This window comes from Castor canadensis, chromosome 19, assembly GCF_047511655.1.
Source record: "Castor canadensis chromosome 19, mCasCan1.hap1v2, whole genome shotgun sequence".
NCBI lineage: Eukaryota > Metazoa > Chordata > Mammalia > Rodentia > Castoridae > Castor > Castor canadensis.
The window spans coordinates 25,095,777-25,117,831 of NC_133404.1; the positions used below are offsets into that span (position 1 = coordinate 25,095,777).

The following is a 22,055-nucleotide window of genomic DNA, read 5'->3' on the forward strand; positions in this document are numbered from 1 at the left end:
AGATAATAATCCCCTTCTAACATCATGAAATTAATTATTAGATTCAATCCAATTGCCACAATGAGTTCTTTGAAAGAAATAAAATTTTGGTGTGGTGAAATGAAACTTACATGGCCAGCTACTGAAATAACAGACGCAAAAGGACCACTTGAGCTTGGGAGTTAAGACCTGTGTGGGTAGCACAGTGAGACCCATTCTCACAAAAAAGTAAATGAAAAACAAATTGCCAGTGGAAGAGATGTCACTTCTCAATGCATTCTATGAGACAGCTGACCTTGTGAGTACAACCAAAAGAAATATTTCAAGAAAGGAAATTTATATATCAATAAAACTCTGAAAGTATATTAAAACATCTCCAAGAAAAAAGTCAGAATCATTTGGGTTGGGTGAAGCTCAGTAGTACAGTATTTGCCTAGCAAGCACAAGGCACTGGGAAAGGGACAGGGAAAAGGACTGATCCAAGTTATTAAGAAGTAAGGGGAAATTCTAAATCTAACAGACAAAATTGTCACAAACATGGCCCTTTCTTTCATAAACTTGTTTCCCTTGAAGGTGGGAATTAATAATTCTGAAAGTGCTACTCATTTATTTTCAAACGTTAATGGGGAATCTCAATCAGGAATACCACAGACTACATGGCACACAAATTAAATTTGTTTCATGAACATTTACGCCAACGTGGAACCAACCTATACCTGGCAACCTCTAGTGGGGCTGTGGGCACCTGAGAGGTTTCCAGTGGCCAGGAATGACATGGATCCCACCACCTCTCCCCACATCTGGGATTCTCCCCAGTACATCATCCACCATAATGAACAAGTCCACTGAATGGTACCAGCATTTTGACTTGTTATCTTTTTCAGATAGTTGGAGGCACAGGGTGCAACCAGCCCTGCCAGAGGCCTAGAGCTACCTATTGTGATATAACTGTGTCCAGATTTGACCCTGCTGATGTGGTAAGGAAGCATTCAGCAGCCAAGGTGTCCTTTTGTCTCAGGTAGAGGCTCAGATAAGAGGCCTTGAAAGGTGATCTGACTTCCTTGACTATGAGCTGAACAGAACATGGAACCCTGGTGTCCAGGCAGCAACATTCCAGAGATGCAACCAGATCACTTGACATGAAACCCTGCAGAGATCCAGATGTTCTTTTACTGTTTCCCACCTTACCCTGCCACAGTCCTGAGAAAAGCCCTGAGTCAGTGTTTTGGAGACAAGGATCAGCCATCTTCACAGACCCAGGTGATGTAGGTTATTTATTGAGTGGAAGGCAGGACTGGCAAGGACAGGGATAGATAGGCTGTACAATATTTCTGACTAAACCCACACCTCCCAGATCCACAAATCACCCCTCATTTTTGTCCACATAGTGACCACTGATCTCACCCTTAATCCCAATGTACTGCTAACTAATCACCTCACAAACTCCAGAATCCAAATCACCTTGTTCAGTGCTATTTACCTACCCCCATCCCTCTGTCACCACAAAATATTCCCTGAGCCTCAGCTCAACCGTCCGCACCATAATCTCAGCATAAAACTGCAGTGCCATGTAGACACAGGATGTATTCTCCCTGATGTCAGTCACTTGGGGTGCTATCAACTCATTCATGGCAAATTGCTTCTCTCCTCTCAAACTATTCTGGGGTTGCTCCCCCTCCTCCCCACACAATGCCATGGACAAAAAGCAGTAAGTGAAATGATAGATGTCCAACAACAAAAAAATACCTCTGATGACAGGGCAGGACAGATGATGTGGCAGATGCCACACAATGCCACCAGAACCATGCCCTGAGAGAACTCAGGAATCTCCAGTTGTCTTCCAGACGTGCACAGGACTTGAAACCTCTGAGCCAACTTCTCAGGTCTTTGCCCTTTGCCAGCCAATCACTTCTGAGGTGCTTCTGGGCCTCTTTGCCACAGGGCAGGGGACCCAGATGACACACCAGAGCATAGGCCCAAGGTTACAAAGCATTGGTACTCTCCACAGAAGCCCTTAGAGGCAAGGTAATTAATGTATAATATAAATTGAATCAGAATTGTCACTATGAATCGCCCCATATAATAATATAGCCTAATAAAATATTTCTATGAAAAAAATGAAATGAAATAGAGTCAACATAAAAATAGGACTGGTAGTGTGGTTCAAGTAGTAGAACATCTACCTAGCAAGCATGACACGCTGAGTTCAAACCACAGTACTGCAAAAAATAACTAAAAATTAAGTTTACAGGGTAATAGTTTAAAATCACCCATAAGGTTGATATGGATCTATTATTCAGAATATATAAAAGATTCTTATGAGCTAAAATAGAAAGAAACATATATTACCTAAAATTTGTGAATGAGGGCTCTCAGAGTGGCTCAAGCGGTAGATAATTTCTTGGGAAGTGTGAGGCCCTGAGTGCAAATCCCAGAATGGTCAAAAAGGAAAAAAGGGCGAATGAAAGTTCAGGGTTTCTGAGCTCTAGTGATAGGGCTCCTGCCTAGCAATGTCAAGAAACTTATATAGAATTGGTTCCCAAAAAATAATTACCAAAAACTTAAACTGAAAAAAAAAAGTGAAAAATAGGGCAGAACAAATGGGTCAGGCCCCCTTGCATTCCTGACATACCTTTCAGTCTTAATCTTAGAAAACCAGGATAAACACTGCTGCCATCAGCTCAACTAGGTGGAGTCTGTCTATGCTGTCTCCTACAATTCCTCCAGGGAAACAAAATGGAAAAGAAGGTGCCAGAAGCCAGGTATAGGGATGTCTGCCATATTCCTCAGACTCAGGCTGCATGACCTCTCACACACCTGTCTGTCTCACCCCAGCTAGCTGAATCTGTGAACTCTGTGCCCTTCCCAAATGCAGCACTTCCTGGAGGGGACAGGGTGAGCATGAATTACCAGAAGGAGGGAACTGAGCAAAGAGCATGGACATGATTTGGGGCCTTCTCTACTGTAATGACAGGGTGACAGGGTGACCTGCCCCAGCAAGAGCACCTTTGTTAACTCCCAAGTAACAGCAGTCACCTTTCCAGAACCTCACAAAGGTACTTGGGATGGCCTGGCACACTTGTATTCCTGACATCCCTTTCAGGTTTGATCCTAAAAAGCAGGATAACCAATCCAAGAAAGCATGGGCACTGTAGCCTCACCTGGCACAATTCTCAGGGGATGCCTAAAAGTAACTTTTACATTTCACTATCCTACCCAACAGACACCAAAGCAAGTGTTCTGGCAGCAGTAAAATAGCCAACTAAACCAAAACCAAACCATTTCTTTGACCACAATTTATCCCAAGCATGGAGACATTTTCCAAAACAAACCTTTAAAATCCCATGCCAGGCATTCCCACTTCTCAACTCTCCCTCTGGAACCATGGCCTCTGGAAAAGAACCCTAACAAACATCCACCACTCATCTGAGAAACCTCTGTTGCAGCAAACTCCATGGTCAGACAGATCTGCGCACTCACCACCATTCCACTATGACCCCAAAGTACTCCATGAATCTCAGCTTAAAACTGCACACCACAACCATGCATCACACCGCAGTGACATAAAGACACATAATGTACCCTCTTTCAGGCCCACCATCCTGATCTCATAGCAAATCAAGCATCTTCCCTCTAACTGCGCACAGTCACTCCCCTCCTCCCCACATACTGCCAGCCACAACACAGAGAACTTCCTTCAAAGATGAAGAAAAAGTGTCTATCACGTAAAGACATACGGTGACAAGACAGGACACACACAGGACAAAGCCTCCAGGAAAACAGGGAACAGCAAGAGGCTGCCAGTTTCTCTAAATTAGCTCCCAGCTTGAGCTCACACCTCCCTACAGGAATTGTGCCTTTTGGCATTGCTGCAGCGAACATGATAACCCTTAAGAATCCAATGCCTGAGGATAAGACCACCTGGACTATAAGCATTCAGACAACAAGTTCCTTGAGGGAGACTTCAAAAACCACTATTTGCATGGTGCTGGGGCTCATACAGCTAATTGTAGTTACGAGGATACAGACATCAGGAAGATTGCAGTTCTAGTTCATCTTCCAAATGGTCTGTGGCTGACTGGTGGGGAATTGGGTTTCTGAGAAAGCATCCGACCAGGAACTCAGAACACCCAGCAGCAGAAGATCTCTCAGCTTAGAAATGGGTCCCCTTAATTGCACTCCCTTGCTTTCATCATTTATCTTATGAAGAAACTGTGGGGCAGCTGTAAAGGAACTGTAGCCTGGATCAAGTCCACAGCAACACTGAGTCACAGTGAGAGAGGCAGTTCTTAGAGGGCTTGAATCAATTACTCACTGTCCACGTAAAATGTAGAACATTGTTTTGGACATGAAGCCTCACCGTGCTATTCTTTCCCCTCAGCAAACTGCAACTGCAAAGCGTCCACCGCCAAGCTCCGGAGAACACTAAAATCTGTCCCTTTCTGCACTTCATTATTGACTTCTTTTTCAGCATCTTGATATTGATCCCAATTAGAGATGACCTTTCTTTTATAATAATTTCCATGGTCATCATCTGCTTGTGTATTGGTCTCTGAACTACTGTCAACTTCATCCAGCATTCCTGTGGCAGCATGGCAGCCTTCCTGTGGATCGTGGCACACATGGCCATCTGCAACCTTTGGCCATGGTCCTGGCAGCCCCCTGTGTGCCTACCACCACCCCTCACCACTATGGCCAACTCATGATCCAGGAGGCCACAGGCAGCTCAGGCCCTGGACACATCCCACGGTGGGCTCAGCTCAGCACTGTGCCCAAGACCCCAGCCAGCTGCTCGTGCCCAGGACACCACGTGTGGCTGCACTGCACCCCACTCTCTGCCTGCACTGCCAGTGCTGTTACAGCTGCTCACACCTGTAATCCTAGCTACTCAGGAGGATTGTGGGTCAAAGCCAGTGCCTGACAAATAGATCACAAGACCCTATCTTGAAAAAAAATCAGCAAAAAAAGTCCTCACTGAGTGTCTCAAGTGGTTAGAGCAACTGCCTCCTGTACAATTTCTCTGGTTATTTTAAATAAGGCATCTCAGAAAATGCTGTCAGTTTGCCTTCCCACTGTGATCCTCCTTGTCATTGTAACAATGGAAAATAAACCAGAACATCTTTTATCTGAGACAGTCTGCAAAGGGCCTGCCACTTCGCAGTTTCAAAAGTATTTCAAGAGCCTTCAGCTCTTGAACTGGATGAAATTTACTTCACTGAAGATGCCACCTCTTTACATTTCTTACATTCTGAATGGTCCACATGGGGAGTCCTGCTCCCAGTTTCTTCTGTCACAAGTTGGGTCCTCTGACCTTTCTCTATGAGGTGGTCTCTCCCCCAGGGGCTCTCCCCAACTCCCCCAGGTGAAATTTGTTCCTCCATGAAGACTTAGTGTTTCAATTGCCCTTTGCTTTGGGCTATGAGGCTTTTCCTCTTTGATGCACTGAGTTGGTAAGTAGATTTGGGGTCATTTCATTCTACTGGAAGTCTCTGCGTTTGGCACTGAACATTGGGTCCAGTGACCATTTGGAATGTCTTTGTTCACTTAAATTGTTCACTATATTTCTGACACCAGGATCAACATTACCTGTAGCATTCTTGGTAACTAGACCAAATGGATGGAACTAATCAATCATGGATTGAAAACATGAGGCAGAATAAAATTTTCTTCCCTTAAGCTTTTGCAATGGTTTAAAGAGGGTGGATGGGGATGAGAGACAGAGATGGTTGAGGTGAATCTAACCAATGTACAATGCAAGCATATTCAGAAATATCACAATGAATCCCCGGGTACAACTAATATATAATAATGAAAATATTTCTTCTTTTAAATTGTTTTTTGTCAGGTATCATTCACCATAATACAAAAGTACCGGTTATATACACATTGTGTTTGGAGATGAGGCAGGGTCCTACAGTCACAACTCTATATTCAGGCAGGAGGATCTCTTGAGCCCAGGAGTTTGAGACTAGGTTGGGAAACATAGCAAGATGCCATCTGAAAAATAAAAATACATTTTCTCTCAGTGAGATTAATGCTGACAAAAAATTAGCACATTTATCTCCCTTCAAACTACGTAGTCAAGGTTTATAGCAAGGTGTGATATCTCACTTTATTTACATACACACTGTGATGTCTACACAATGATGAAAATAGTTAATGTTTCTGTCAAATGTTCTTGTCATTGAGTGAAATGAGACTGTAGTTATAACATGTCATTTGGGGGAAATTATACTAAAATTTCCATTGTCCTAACTAAAAAGACAACATTTTAATCCAGTCATGAAAAGCTGAGGGAGTTCTACAGAATATTTGGCTTGAATGATTAAACCATCACAATCACATGAAACAAAAAGGAAGATGGAGCAGACAGTGTAAATTAAACATGATTTTTCAAAAAAATATATGGGAGTCTGATTGTATGTTCAGGGTCAAATGAGTTGCTAGAAAACAAGGCTATAAAAACATTCTTTGGGAAAGAGAAGGAACTGCATTGTGGACTGTACAGTAGATGAAATAACTATACATGTTAATTTCTGACTTAATTACTGTAGCTAAATGTATGTCTCAGATCTTAGGAGATACCTTATTATAATGGTTTCACAGAGCTTCTCTCAATTTATTGAGAAGCAAAAAGTAACTAATAATAGTTTTCACACTACAGGATAGAAAGGAGAGGATGAGATGTATAAAGAAGAGCAGGAGGAGAATAGATTGTGAAATTGGTAAAATATGGAAATATATGAGGTTGGCTGCTGTTGGTATTTAAACTGAAAAATGTAGATATGCACACAATGTCATGGATGCATATAATACTCTGGAAAAGAAAAAAATGACATCCACAGTTAAGAACAAGTGCAGTTATAAGAGCACAATCCTCACTGCTTAAATACAGCATCAAAGGAATGCAAGTATAAAGACATGCATGCAGGACCCTTGCATGCTGGTACAAGCATGAAGGAATATAGAGAGCATGAAGGAATGTCAGCAGTTCTGGAAAGCAAGGGAATATACATATCATGATTTTGACTTTAGCCCTCTATATTTGCAAAGCAGTGCTCTTTTCCGAAAGTTTTTCTTCTGTGTAGATCTCATTGTCATTCTTTTTGAGACAGAGTCTCGTGATGGTCTCCCTTACCGACCTCAAACATGTTCTTCCTGCCCCTGCCTCCCAAGTACTGGTTTATGACCATGTACCACCATGTCCAGGTATAAGAATATTTACAAAAATAAGTTCAGGTTTCTAGGCAATAAACATGCAACTCCTAGCATTCAATTCTGTGAAATCTCTAAAGAAGACAGCATTGTGAAGGCTTATTTATATACTGCATATCTTCAGCTTCCAGAGTGAGTGAGGACATTTAACCTTTGTTTCATAGAAAAGTAGAAGAACAGGGGATAATACAGAATAAGAACTCAAAAGATGCTGATACTGGAGACATTTATGCTCTTTGTTAAATTCAATTGACAAAAGTATTAGGCTACCTTAAAAAGAGCACTCAGTTATGGTAGTACTGGGATTAGTCTTATGGCTTGGAGCTTGCTAGGGAATCACTCCAAGAGAAGATCCATACTCTAGTGCATTTTTAATTATTTGTGAAAAGTGCAACCATAGATAATCAGCCAAAGAGAACCACAGTAGAATTGGTCTGCATGGCTGTGTGCTTCTCTTTTCTATCCACAGCCTGATAACTGGAAGATCCAAGGAAAGACACAGTTTCTGTATGTGACTAATTAGATAATACACTGAACATAGGTTCATTTACCAACATGTAGATGCAAGCTTACAGCACGTTCAGCCCCACTGTTTTGCCAGACTGCTTAAACCACTGCATTTCAGGGAAGAACTAATGGTGATTGTTACCTGCAAAATCCCGATGCTTATGCTTCAGTATCATAGTTGTTCCCACTCTCTTACCTGGCAAAAAGGTTGGCTCCCTTTAAGTTAATGATGAAAGATATTTTCTGATAAGATTATGGGGCTTTCTGCAGGAACACACCTGAAAGACTTTCCTCAAGGATCCCAAGGTATTCTCAGAAGAAAGGAATGACATGAATCCTCACAATTCGAGGCAGGAACAGAACTTCATTTGAAGTTATATGAACTTCAAATGATCCTATATTAAGGAGAAAAATTAATAATAGCAGCGAGTGACTAGAATTGGGTAGCTGTCTTTATATCTATGCCTCTTCTAGAATTTTCATCTCTTCTAAGAAAAACATGGACTATCCCTAACACGTTCAGTTTTATATTGAAGGGGAATATGAAATCCTTGATTCCATGGAAGGAGAACTTAACTGACTAACCCTTCAGAGAAAACTTGAACTGTAGCTGACTTAGGACACAGAAACAAACCATTAGCTATCTAAAAGCTCATCTAGTTTAGGTTTATTTCTGCCCCTTGAGATTTGAGATTTGGGAGAGAATCTAGTCCAATGATTCCCAGCATATACGGAATTCTGGGATACAACAGATTCTTGTTCAGTAGATCAGGGGTTTCAGTTATTGCTCCATCTCTATATCTGATCTCCCACTTTCCCCCTACCACTGGAGAGCACTTGGGTATTAACACACTAATTGCATATTCACACTGGGATTCAGTTCTGCTGTCTCCTCACTTTCTGTACACTTCTGTGATTATTGGGAGAGTATGTCAACATAGGTATTATATAGAAGTATAATTTCCAGGCCCCAAAGTACACTGTGAATTTTAAATCGGGGTGGAAGTTTGTGCTCAGTGTATTAAGAAGCCCCGAGGTATTGCTAATGCACACTCTAGAGAGGAACAATTGCCATTGACAGAGAAAGAGAGAGAGAGAGAGGGAAGTCAAACATAACCACTGGAGATAAGTAAATATTAAAAAAATGCTGAAATAATTAAACTCTGGTATTAAATTTTAAATGAAATCATAACTGACAATAAAATCCAATTGTTAATGATTAAGAAAAAGTTTTAGAAATCTATACCAGAAGAAGAGGATGGTTGAAGAATGAGTATGAAAGGTGAGGCTTAAAGAGGAAGAGGCTAGAGATGTGTAATGTTTCCACTAACATAACAGGAAGAACCTTAAGCATTTGTGACAAGGGAAGGAAATCTGCAGAGCTAATGCTAGTGGAGGTATTTTGAATTTCAACTATCTTACGTGGAAATTAAATCACAGAGTTTGAAAAGCTAAAAATCACAGACAAAACATAAAGCCAGATTTTTCAAAACTCCAGTACATAAATCTAAAAACCACGGAAAATGAGCTTTGTGTTCCTTACAAAGGAGAGAGAGAGAGATAGATGCGGACAGGTGACATTTTACAACAACTTGATTTTGGGGTTTGGTGTATAGCACAGGGCTGCAGTACCTGCCTAGCAAGCACCAAGCTCTGAGCTCTGTCCCTAAAAACACAACCATAGAAACTTAAATTCCTCAGTCCTACAAAATTCTTTGTGTAACAAAATTTTATTCAACTCCATATCTTTCTTCAAGGGCTTTCCACACACTTTCTGATGAAATTCAATTTTACTACATTCCCTGCTAACTTGATTTACAAAAATTTGACACTCTAGACATTTGATTAGTTCTCTATTCTCCAGATGCGATCTAATTACTGTGATTCCAATCTCAGCCAGAACTCCTCCTTACTGCATCATAACATTCTATCCCCTGGACCCTCTGAGTGTCATTGTCTACACATAACCACTTGCCTATGCTGCATTCTGCATTCAGCCTGCTATCTTTCCCACCCAGAAAGCCTGTTGTGAAGAGGTCCCTTCACATACACAGACAGTTTTATCATGGATTAAGAAAGATCTTTGAATAAATTTTAAATGCATATACACACTAGAAACTCAAACAACTGCTTATACTGATACTTTAAACAAGAGCCATATGCTTGTGTGACACGAACTGTGTAGCAGTGAAGCATATAGGCTCATAAATAGCCTTTGTTTCTGGCATCTTGTATTATAGATATTGTGTAGAATAACAAGAGATAGTCAATTTAAAGAAAACTATGCACACACACACACATATACCACACAAACCAACAGTACTCTTTAAGTTACATTTGTGAAGGCAGACTCCCACATAAAGAAAAAAAATAAGAAAAAGAATTGTATATTTTAAAATCTGTATTACAAATGACATGCTATTAACATTTTACACCTGAATTTATTTGCAAAAAATTAAATACTAAACATAATAAGCAAAGTAACAGTACATTAATCATCACACTCTGTGAACATGTAAACTTAACCCACAAGATGCCTGGAGTCATCTCAGAAGCCTCCCATAGCACAGACCCCAGCAGCTCACAACTGTTGGCCACTATGCAGAGCAAGACCTCACCATTAGAAAGTGCCAGCTGTGCCAACGCGATGTTTCAGTTCCTGCCAGCCTCTCTGCCTAGAGATCTCGATTTTAGCTGGTGTTGGCCAGCGTGACTTTTTCGGTGCCAGTCTGAACCTGTAAGTCAGTCTTCTGTGATGATACTCGTTTTCAAAACAGCCTGTTTTAGAAAGAAAAAGCACTTTAGAATGGCTGTCTTCCTAATTTTGTCCCCTCATATGATAACTCAGGAGTAAGAATTTTAAGCAATCATGGACAACAGAAATTCTACACCAAAGTGTCTTTTTAAGAAGTATTTGATGAGGAAGGAATTTAATCATTGATGAGGAAGGGAGTGTGAAACCATAGATTTCAGAGAAAGTTTTTCTTTAAGTGTATTTGTATTTCAATGTAAATTCATCACCTTCAAAAACTGGTTTTACCTAGTATTTCAAACTTGGAACATACTACATTGTTAAGAAATTCTTGTGCTGTTACCAAGCTTGATTTTACATAATTTCATAGACTAAATCATATAAAATACAATAGAGTATACAAAGGAACATTCTTTTTTTCCCTGTTGGGATTTTAGCAAGGGATTACCACAAGCTAAGCAAGTGCTGTACCCCTGAAGCATGCCCCACCCTCATGAAGGCATTTCTTAACTACAGATTTAAATAGAAAGACCAAGGTGAAGGTGCAGGAAGGTGGAACTTCACACATCAGAAAGCTTGGATAATTGTTCACTTCTGAATGTTTTCAATTCTATTAATTTGTTAAATGAGCACAGATTGCTCTTTGAAAGTAAGTAGTGTGACCCAAGAAATGTCCTTTAGTAGATGTGTGGGTATGTATGTGTGCACATGTGTTTGTACACATTTATATGTATATATATTTTATATGTATATATATTTATATGTATATATATTATGTATATATATTTTGTATACATTTATATGTATATATATATTTATATATATATATACATATATTTATATTTATATTATATACATATATTTATATATATATACATATATTTATATATATACATATATTTATATATTATATACATATATTTATATATATATACATATATTTATATTATATTAATTAAATACATATATTTATATTATTTATATATATATAAATATATATATGCATGAATATAATGTATGTCTGTAGTTATGAAATAATGCAGTACATTATGTACAACTGAAGACCTAGGTGAAGATTCAATAGTGTGTCAGTGGGAATTTTCAGATTCTGGAATTCTCTACTTCACCTTAAATTTCTTATACTCCCAAGGTTTTATAACTATAACTATAACCATTACTATAACTATAACTAAACTATAAATATATATGTGTACATATATAGTGTCTGTGTGTGTGTGTGTTTGTGTGCATGAGCGTTATGGGATTTGAACTTAGGGCTTCAGGCTTGCTAGGCAGGTGCCCACCACTTGAGCCACTCAGCCAGCCCCACGATGCCAGCACAAGTGTTTGCTTTTAAATGTTAGCTTTCTGAGTGGGAACTATTTCAGCAGTAGTATGTGCTTAGCATGTTTCCATGCTTAGTTTTAATCCCAAGATTCAAAGGGTCATATACCAACACACTTTTCTTCATGTGCTAACTTGGAATCTCTGTAAGCAATGCCAATAGTGACACGGCACACAATTTTACTTCATCTATAAACTTTATGTCTGAATGGAACAAGCCTCTGCCAGGCACTTTCTATAGGGCTGTGGGTATCTGAGAGTTTTCCACAGGCCAGGGAAGATGAGGCAACCACCATCACTTCCTGAATTTGGGAGTCTGTCCAATAAAGCACTCACAGTAATGAGGAATTCTAGCCAAAGATGCTAGTATTTTCATTCTTTCTGGTTTTCAGACAGTTGGAAGAAAACAAGGCTATTTTTGTTGGCTGGTTCTTAGGAAGAAGAATGTGATTTCAGTGCAGACATGACACTCCTATGTGTACACACACTGCCAGAGAGAATAGCCTTGGGGTGGAAGATAAGTTGCTCTGTGCCAGCTGTCTCATACTGATCCTCAATTTATCAGGGACCACTCAAGGCATCGACTCTACATGGTCTCCTTGAACCTGCACTTCATGCTGATTAGCACACTAACTCCTAGCTGAACCTACTCCTACCTCTATATAATGCTCTTACCATAACTCAAAAATCTGATCCTAACCCTGAAGTTGAAGCTAAGGCACTGCTACACCCAGTCTTGCCAGTGGACAGGTGTGTATATATAACTATGTCCAGATGTGTTCCTGGTCATGCAGATTGGAAGATGTCAGAAGCCATGGAGTCCTCTGTTTTATGAAGAGACTCAAAAAAGAGGACCCTCAGAGGTGACACTACTTCCTTGATTATGAACCTAACAGAACATGGAACCCTGGTTACTAGGTGACAAATATCAGAACTGCCTAGACCCAGTTCACTTGGCTAAGAACCCTAGAGAGAGCAGGATGTTCTTTTGTTGTCTCCTAATTTCCCCTGGCTCTGTCCTCAGAAAAGAATAGAATGAGAACCATTTATGTGTCTGGAGACAGTGGATCAGCATTCACCACAGACCAAGGCACCTCAGGGTACTTTCCAATAGAACCCAAAGAGTAAGTACAGCTGACAAGTGCAGGTACATACACACCAGTTGACAGCTCATACTGGCCGAATCTTGTTTTGTGTACTTAGAAACTGACATGGTATGAACTGATTAATATACTAAATCAAAGAAGCATCTCATATAATGTACAATTAAGATTTTGAGTATATTTGCCCAATTAAATAAGAGTAAGTCCTGAGAAATGGAGCAAGATGGCAAACTAGAAGATTTCTCAGTTTCACTCCATAAATGAAAAGAGCTAGAGTATCAAAGGAGAGAGGGGAAAAGCATGGGAACCATGAAGGATGGACAGGAAAATTAAAAAGCAGAGAGAAACAGAAAGGCAACTGTGTATACTAAGAAACCATCCGAAGCGCCATCCCTGCCTCCCCAGGTGTTAATGGAAGCAAAAGTTACCACTATAAGGTGAGCTGGGCAGCCTTAGACTTGGTGATAAACTGGTAGACCTAGCTTACAGGACAAACCTACAACTTTTGAAAGGCTTAAATACAGTGAGTGTATTTTGTGTGACATTCACTGCTGTGTGACAACAAAGACTTTTTTTTTAACTCTCCATACTAGAGACTTATAGTCACATGCCAATCTAGCAAGAAGAAGACTGATTGCCTAAGAACCACTGTAGAAAGAGCACCAAGGCTGTGGCTGGTGGAAAGCTCAAGGATGTACATGCTCTCTACGGGGTCTGATGCCAGGTGGGGCTGAGAGATCTGAGACTAAAAATGGGGAATCGTGATTTTCCCCAACTTATGACCACTAACATATTAAATAAGACATTTAAGTTTCACAAACAGAATGAATAATGAAAACTTGAGTGATTTTGGAATGTATACACAATGAACACAATAGCTACAGTAAGTACCTATTTAACAATTTGGTAGGTCTAGTTTATGACTACTGCCAGACGCATAATATAAGCACCTGTACATGTTTCAGAATCCAGCCTTTACTCATGATCTCAACTGATGTAGGACTGTCATACGGGTTGTCAGATGGATAATGTATCCTGACCTTCCAGAATCCATTCTTAAAAATGGTTTGATAAAATTAATATAAAAATTTTCCTAGCACACAGACTCTAAAAACCAAAAAGGAGAGATGAATTAGGCAGTTTTGAAAACTTCACGGGGAAAGATACATCAAGAACAGCATACAATATGGAGTTGTCCATCCATCAGAATATGAGAGGGGACAATTATACCCCTTTTGAAAAAAATTATAAAAGACGTATATAGATGCTGTTTCTGTGACTGATGCAAAACCACAGAACTGTCACTTCTCAGAGGAATCACTTATAAGCTACTAAACCAGACATGCACCAATATTTGGAGGCATCAGCAAAGTGCAAATGACAGTGAAAATTTAACTTTTCATGTCGCAACCCTTAATAACTTGAGTACAAGCCTTCATGTAATGCTTTATATAAGTTGACAAACAATGACAATATGAATTTTATCATTACTTTTTCAATAGTCCAGTAAAATAAGAAATATGTTAAGGGCATTTGGACTCAAATAGCTAGAAAATCACAGTAGCTAAAGGTGACTTCTCATCATTACCCAACACTTCAGTCAGACATGTAGGTATTTGTGAATAATCCCTCCTTGTCAGCTTTTGCACTGCTGAGTCAATGAGCTACGCCACCAAAAATGGACGCAACAGAATTTGGTTGGGTCAAGAGGACTGTCTTTTGCTACTACCCACACTTTTGAAGTTACTTTTAAGGTAGTTTCTAATGACAATTTTCTCATATATATATTTCTCATGTATATTTTTTGTCAGGTGTGGTGGCCCATCTAATTCCATCACTAAGGATGTCAAAGAAGGACTATCTTGAGTTCAATAGCAACCTGTACTACATAATGAGACCCTGTGTCAAAAAAACAAACACAAATATAAAATGTAAGCAGGAAAGTAAATTAACTCAAAATTAGCCAGACATCAGTGACTCACACCTGTAATTCTAGCTACTCAGGAGGCTGGGATCAGGAGGATCATGGTTCAAAGCCACCCCTGTTGCGTAGTTAGCAAGAACATAGCTCAGAAAAACTCACCACAAAGTAGGGCTGGTGGTGTGGCTCAATGTCAGCCCTGAGTTCAAGCACCAACAATACAAAAAAAAAAAGACTGACCTCAAATTGGCCACAGTGACCCCACCAATTCTTAAGACCTCCATAAATCTTCCTAAGAATCAGTCACTCATTTCATTGTAACACCTCCTCAATAGTTTACATTATCTAATTCTTCACTCTAAGGAACAGAATACATTATTTTTCATGAGCTTTGCATTTATGTAATTTATTGTAGTTCATATACAGCCAGTGTGTAAGGTACACATAGCATTCTTGGCTAATTTGTAGGTATATGTAAATTTGGAGATACATTGTTTTCCAATTATTTGCTATCACTAACATTCCTGCAAAAATATTTAATCTGAACATGTAACAACTGCATTTCCAGGTACAGACAATTTTTTTGGCCACACCACTGCCTAAACTCAGGGCCTCTTGCTTGCTACACATGCTCTACATGAGCAATGGTCCTAGCCAAGTTATACACTCTTCAATGATGTGAAACTGTAGAAAACCAAAGAAACATTCTTAAATGTTTTGGCACCATTGTTAGCCACACCTCAAACTAGCCATGACCCAAAAAAATCAAGCACAGAAATGACATCTAAGGCCAAGGGCATAGCTCAGACAGGAGAGAGTATACCCAGCAAGTGTGAGCCCCTGCAGTAATACCCAATAAGACAAAGAAAATATGCATTCAGGAGGATATATAATATTTAATGTTATATGAGGATATACATAAAACACTATATATTATATACATTTACAATGTTATATATATTTTAGCATGGATATTATTTGTATATTTAATTACTAACATATATGTATATAATGTTTCATATATATATATGTACCTGTGTGCTTCTATACATAGTATGTACACACACGTATATAACATAGAAACATTTTAGGAATGCTATCTGGTAATGAAAATGAATAAACTGCATTTACCACAACATCATGGAGAAATCATGAACATATAATGTGAAATGAAAGAAACAAAATAACATACATAGTTAAGGACATACATAATCACAAGGACTATAACTACAAAGAAGAGTATGGAGGTCAGATGATGGTGGCACGCACATATAATTCTTGCTACTTAGCAGGCTGAGATACAGACTATTGGGCTTAACAGCCAGCCACAACAAATACTGCAGGAGAAGTATTAACTATTTGAAAGACTTGCTTCAAACTGTATAAGGTTTTAAAATATATCACTTTTTTTCTGTTCAAGGAGCTAATCCACTTTGTCAAATTATAGTTGAGGAAGTTTGTGAACCACCCGTAGCTTTGTTTCTACCTTCCTATGTTATCAACCAAAGTTTTGCCACCACCAGGCAGGTGCTGAATCTGCTCTGCAAAAGGCCAAGGGGTTTCTCTAATTCCTCATCTGGTATTTGGAGCGCTCTGCAACACTGAGTCTGTTTGTTCCAATATGATGTTGCCACAAGACAAAGTGCAATGAGCTCTGGAAGTACTTTCTCCAGGGCTGTATGCTTCTTGTGTGAGACTTGCTCTTCCCCCAAAGAGAAACACACTGCCTCGGGATTCATGTGAGGCCTCTTAAATAGCAATTCTGCCATATGTAACGGAGGTTTCACACCGATCTGGGGAATCCCTGGAAGGCAGGTTTTCCCAGCCTATCCACCATCAGGACCTGAACAGAAGGCGAGGTGAGCACCCAGTTCATATGGTCCTCACAACTCTACCAAAACGACCAACTGCCCAAGGGCCATGCAGCCTTGGCATGGGAGCTCTCCTGGCAATGGGCCATTTGAAAACTGGGAAAGGAGAGGGCAGAATGTGACACTTATGGTGGCTAGCTTGCCTCCAGCAACCCAAATACCTAGCCATCCTGAACCAGCTGTGGTGTATTTGCTACTCAAGATGTCCTTCTCTGAGCTGTAACCATGTCCACCTTCACCGGAATGAGCTGGAGGACCTGGAATCCAGTGAGGCAGAGGTAAAAACACACATCTCCCTCCATGCTCTTGTGATGGAAGTCAGAGGTTAGCCAAGATGTTACAGGGAGCAGGTAGGAATGTCAAGAGTGTAAGAAATGTAAGCAAAGGGGAAGGGGATGCTGCCATGTGCTGATGCAGGACACCTGATGACACTAGTGATACCTGCTCTGTTCTTAGACACACCTGGTGTCCTATAAACACATTCCCTCTGGAACCTCAGGATTCTCATCCATGAAATGGGCTCACGGTGTCATTTGAAGTTAGGATGAATAAAAATTGAATGCAATGGCATGTTGGGCATCCTGTCAACCCTGAGCCCAAGGCAGTGTGCAAATATCCAAGGCAGAATTTGAAGAGAGGTTAATGTTGGAGGACTTCTATTTAAGGATGTTTAAAGCCACAATTATTTTCTTAATGATTTTCTATGTTTTTCCACAAGGATAGAAGACAGATGTGAATGGCTATTCTGAGACAGTAATAACTGCGCACATGATTTTATTTGTGGTAGTGGCCTGTGTGAAAACATGCTGCTATTCATAGCCATCACCAAATGGTCCTGGCACCTGTCATCCTGGGGACATAAAGTACTAAGTCCCCAATTGGAGAAGAGTCAGCATGGGCAGGGCCATCGTAGGGTCACAGAGCCACTCATTTGGGATGCCTAATGAGGGAGGAAGTCCCCACCATTGGTCACCACAATATTAGCTCTAAGAAATGATTACATACATCAGGGCACCTTAGAGGCTGTCAATATAACATCAAGAGCTACAGTTTACGTCCCTTATGATGAGAGATAGAATGGTAAGTCTAATGGTGGAATATCCAGTGCTGAAGAAAAATATAAATGTGATATATACATAGTAAGTCAAAAAGATGGAGGATATTATGTAAATAGCAAAAAAATGGATGGAACTGGTGAATATCAAGGTAAATGAAGTAAGCTAGGTTCAGAAGGACAAAATTGACATGTTTTCCACTATGGAAAGCCCTATGGACAGTCCTCAAAATACTAGAGGTAGAACTGCCATTTGATCCAGTGTTACCACTCCTGGCCATCTACCCAAAAGAATGTAAGACAGGATACTGTAAAGATATCTTTACACCGATGTTCATCACAGCACTATTCACTAATGCTCCCTGTCACTAACATTTCTCAATTTTAGTTTCTAATGTCCAGACGCAATTTCTTCTAAAAAATATTTTGTGGATTATGCAGACATGCAAGTGGTAACTGAAAATGAGGCTTCTTGGAATAGGTAAATCTGTCTTCAAATATGTGGTTTTTCAAACTAAAGCTGGTGACTGGGAAATGGATTGATAAGGCTCTATTACTCAAAATACTTAAGAAATTCTTACCAGCCAAAACAGAAAGAAATATATCCTAATTAAAGTGGGAGAATAGGGCTTTCAGAAAGGCTCACGTGATAGAGGATTTTCCTAGTAAGTTTGAGGCACTGAGTTCAAACTCCAGTACTGACAAAAAAAGTGTGGGGGAGGAATGAACATTCAGGGTATCCTGCATCCAGTTTTAGAGCTCCTGCCTAGAAAGGGTAAGAAACTGAAAGACTATGCACCCCAAAATAAGTACCAAAAAATTAAAAATTTTTTTAAAAGGTGAATAGTATTCCAGAACAAATGGGTGAGCACTCTTTGCATTTCAGACATTCTTTTCAGTCTTAATCCCAGAAGTCCAGGATAAATGTGGCTGCCATTAGGTGGAGTCTGTTGACCCTGTATCCTTCTACAATTCCTCCACAGGAACACAGTGGAAAAGAAGATGCAAGGAGTAGCATTTGTGGGAGCCAGGTATAGGGGTGTCTGCATCTTCCCCAGGATCAGGCTGCAAGACCTCCCACAGACTGGCCTGTCCCACCCCAGCCAGCTGAGGATGAGTTCCCTTTGCCCTTCCCAAATGCAGCACTTCCTGCAGGGGGGAGGGTGGGAACTGCCAGCAGGAAGTAACCAAGCAAACATCCTGGACATTCCTTGGGGCTTTGTCTATGGTAAGAAGGTCACATTGTGACCTTGCCCAGCAGGAGAGAGCACTTTTGGTGGCTCTAAAGTGACAGCTTTGGGGAGCCTCACAAAGGTTCCTGTAATGGCAGGTTCCTTTGTATTTCTGACATATTTACCTTTCATGCTTGACCCTGAAAACCAGGATAACCAATGCAAGAAAGCACACCACGGAGGCCTCACCTAGCACAATGCTCAGGGGATAACTAAAAGGAACTTTTTTTACACACTTTACTATTCTGCACAACAGACACTAAATTGAGGGTTTGGCAGAAGTAACATAGCCTAGTAAACCGAACAAACCATTTCTGGACCCACACTTTATCCTAGGCATGGGGAGGTTTCCCGAAGCAAACAAACAAACATGTAAGCAAGTTTGCAGTACATACAGTGAACATTGCATAGGATCACAGAAAAATTACTATTGCATTAAATCCTTAAAACCCCCTGCTTGCCATCCCTGCTTCTCTCCCCTCCTCCTACACACTCTTCATTCCATCATTTCTGCCACTCCAGATATACAAGAGAACCAAACACCTACCCATCCCCCCAATATATAGTCCCTCACCATCCTGTCACCACCTCTTCCACTCTGGGACCATGGGCCTGACCACCTCCTCCACTCATCTCAGACACCTGCTTCAGCAAACTCTATGGTCAATCAGTGCTGCCCACCCACACCCACCCCACTCTCACCCCAAACTATTCTGTGAACCTCAGCTTAAGCCTATACACCACAACCACAAATCACACCCCAGTTAGATATAGATGTATAATGTACCCACTCTCAATCCCACCATCCTGATCTTGTGGCAAATTTAGCATCTTCCCTCAAACTGTGCCACAGAAACTCTCCTCCCCATATCCTGCCATCAACAACATGCAGTACTTCTTCAAAGTTCAAGAAAAAATGTCCACCACAAAAAGATCTGTGGTGACAGGAAAGAACACACAGAAGACAAAGCTTTCAGGACAACAGGAAGGAGCAATGGGGCTGCTTAGCAAGCTTGAGACTGAGTCAATACACAGTAACTATAAAAAAATTTTTTAAATGAGCCTCGGGGTCAGAGAACAACCCTTGGCTAACCTTGTTGTGCATATAATTTCAGGATAAGGCTGTGGCACGTCCTGCTGACCCCCCACCCCCAACATGCTGTACTGAGCCAGTTCCTCACAACTAGTTTTCCACTCTTGGCAAATCTGCAGGGGACATGACAACCCCTAAAAAGGAAATGTTTCAGTAAGAGCACCTGGATCACAAGCATTCAGACAACCGTTTCCTTGAGGGAGACACTTCAAAAGTTTCTATTTGCCCGGTGCCGGCGGCTCACACAGCTAATCCTAGCAACCAGGAGGCAGAAATCAGGAGGATCGCAGTTCTAGTTCTGCTTCCAAATGGTCCGTGGCTCACTGGTGTGGGAGTGAGTTTCTGAGAAACTCCGGAAAGACCCAGTGTTCAGCTATCTTTGCCCAGGGATGCAGGACAGCCAGCAGCAGATCTCAGCTCAGAGGTGGGTCCCCTTAATTGCATCGCAAGTCCCTTTCTTTTAGAGTAATTTCCCTTCTCATCTACTCTTCTCTTTGGTCAGCTTCAACTAACATAACCGCCGAGACGCCGCGGCCTCTCTGTGTGTCTTGTCCGACTTGGTCTCCCCTGAACCTTTGGCGTGGTCCTCCCAGCCACCTCCATTCCTGCTGCTACTCCTCACTGCTGTGGCGGCTCACGATCCTGGTCCCCGCCTTGGGAAGCTTCCACTGTGTCTGTAGCTCTGCACTCCACCTCCATCTCCGCAGCCGCAGGCTTTTTGCTGTCATGGTGATCCGGTCCTCACCAGACGTTTCGCACCTGGGACACCGTCCATGGCTGCTACAAATCCCATGCTTCACCTGCACTGCACCGCCAACACTGTCTTTAAAGATGAGTCCCTTTGTGTCGCTATTACCTTTCTGTCGTCATTTCTCTAATGATGAAACTGTGAGGAAGCTGTAAAGGAACTGTGGCCTGGATCAAGCCCGCGGCAACACTGAGTCACAGTGAGGGAGGGAGTTCCTGCAGGGCTGGGGCACCGCGGCTCCCCTGCGGATCACGACCTACTTGGCTGCACCATTACCCTTGGCATGGTCCTCCTGGCCACTTCCGTCCCTGCAGCTGCTCCTCATCACTGTGACCCATTTGTGGTCCTGGTCACTGCCGGCAGCTCACACCTGGGACACCTCCTGCAGTTGCCGGAGCTCCGCACCCTGCCTTCATCTCCTCTGCTGAAGACCATTTGCCGTCCTGGTGATCGTGGTCTCCGTGGGCCCCTCACGCCGGAGACACTGAATCGTTGCTCCACCTGCACTGCCACCGCCAACAACATATTTTTCAATAGCCTTGAGTGCAGGAGAACTGGATGAGCTTCGCTTCATTAAAAGATGCCACTCCTTACCTTTCTTATGTGCCGCATGGCCCAGATAGAGAGTCCAGCTCCCTCAATTTCTTCTGTCACAAGTTGGGTCCTCTGAGCCTTCTTTCTCACATGATCCTCCCCCAGAGGCTCTCCTTGACTGCCTCATAAAATTTCCTCCTCCCTGCAGAATTCCCTTGGCCTTTCCCTAGCCCTTTGCTTTGGGCTTTTCCACCTTGACTCACTGACCTGGTAAGCAGAATTGGGGTCATTTCATTCTTCTGTCTGTCTCGTATTTATGATATTGAACATTGGGTCCACTAAGCATCTGGAATGTGTTCATTTTGAATTGCTTGTTGTATTTCTGACAGAAGACTGGTCTTTACTTGAAGCATTTGTAGTAATTAGACCCAGTGTAGACTAAACCAAGTGCAGGGACAGATCAACCATGGACTGAAAACATAAGGCAAAATAAAATTTTCAGGAGGATTGAGGTTCTAGGCTAGCCTGAGGTAAAACCAAGACCCTATCTTGAAAATCCCCAATTCAAAAGAGCTGGTGGAGGGGCTCAAGTGGTCAAGTAGTAGAGTACTGCTGAGGAAGTATGAGGCACTGAGTTCAAACCCAGGTAAATGAAATTAGAAATCTACATAATGTGACAAAATATTAAAATTGGAAACCATC

At 41.2% G+C, this 22,055-nt stretch overlaps 1 long non-coding RNA gene across 1 annotated transcript; it reads right to left on the minus strand.

Moving 5' to 3' along the window:
- Window positions 1-7,980: 7,980 nt before the first annotated feature.
- Window positions 7,981-21,100, minus strand: LOC141419217 (uncharacterized). The gene is made up of 3 exons (XR_012443878.1): window positions 20,694-21,100; window positions 10,320-10,479; window positions 7,981-8,096 (listed from the first exon to the last, which is right to left on the minus strand). It is a non-coding gene; the product is annotated as an uncharacterized lncRNA (long non-coding RNA).
- Between the last annotated feature and the right edge of the window lie 955 nt (window positions 21,101-22,055).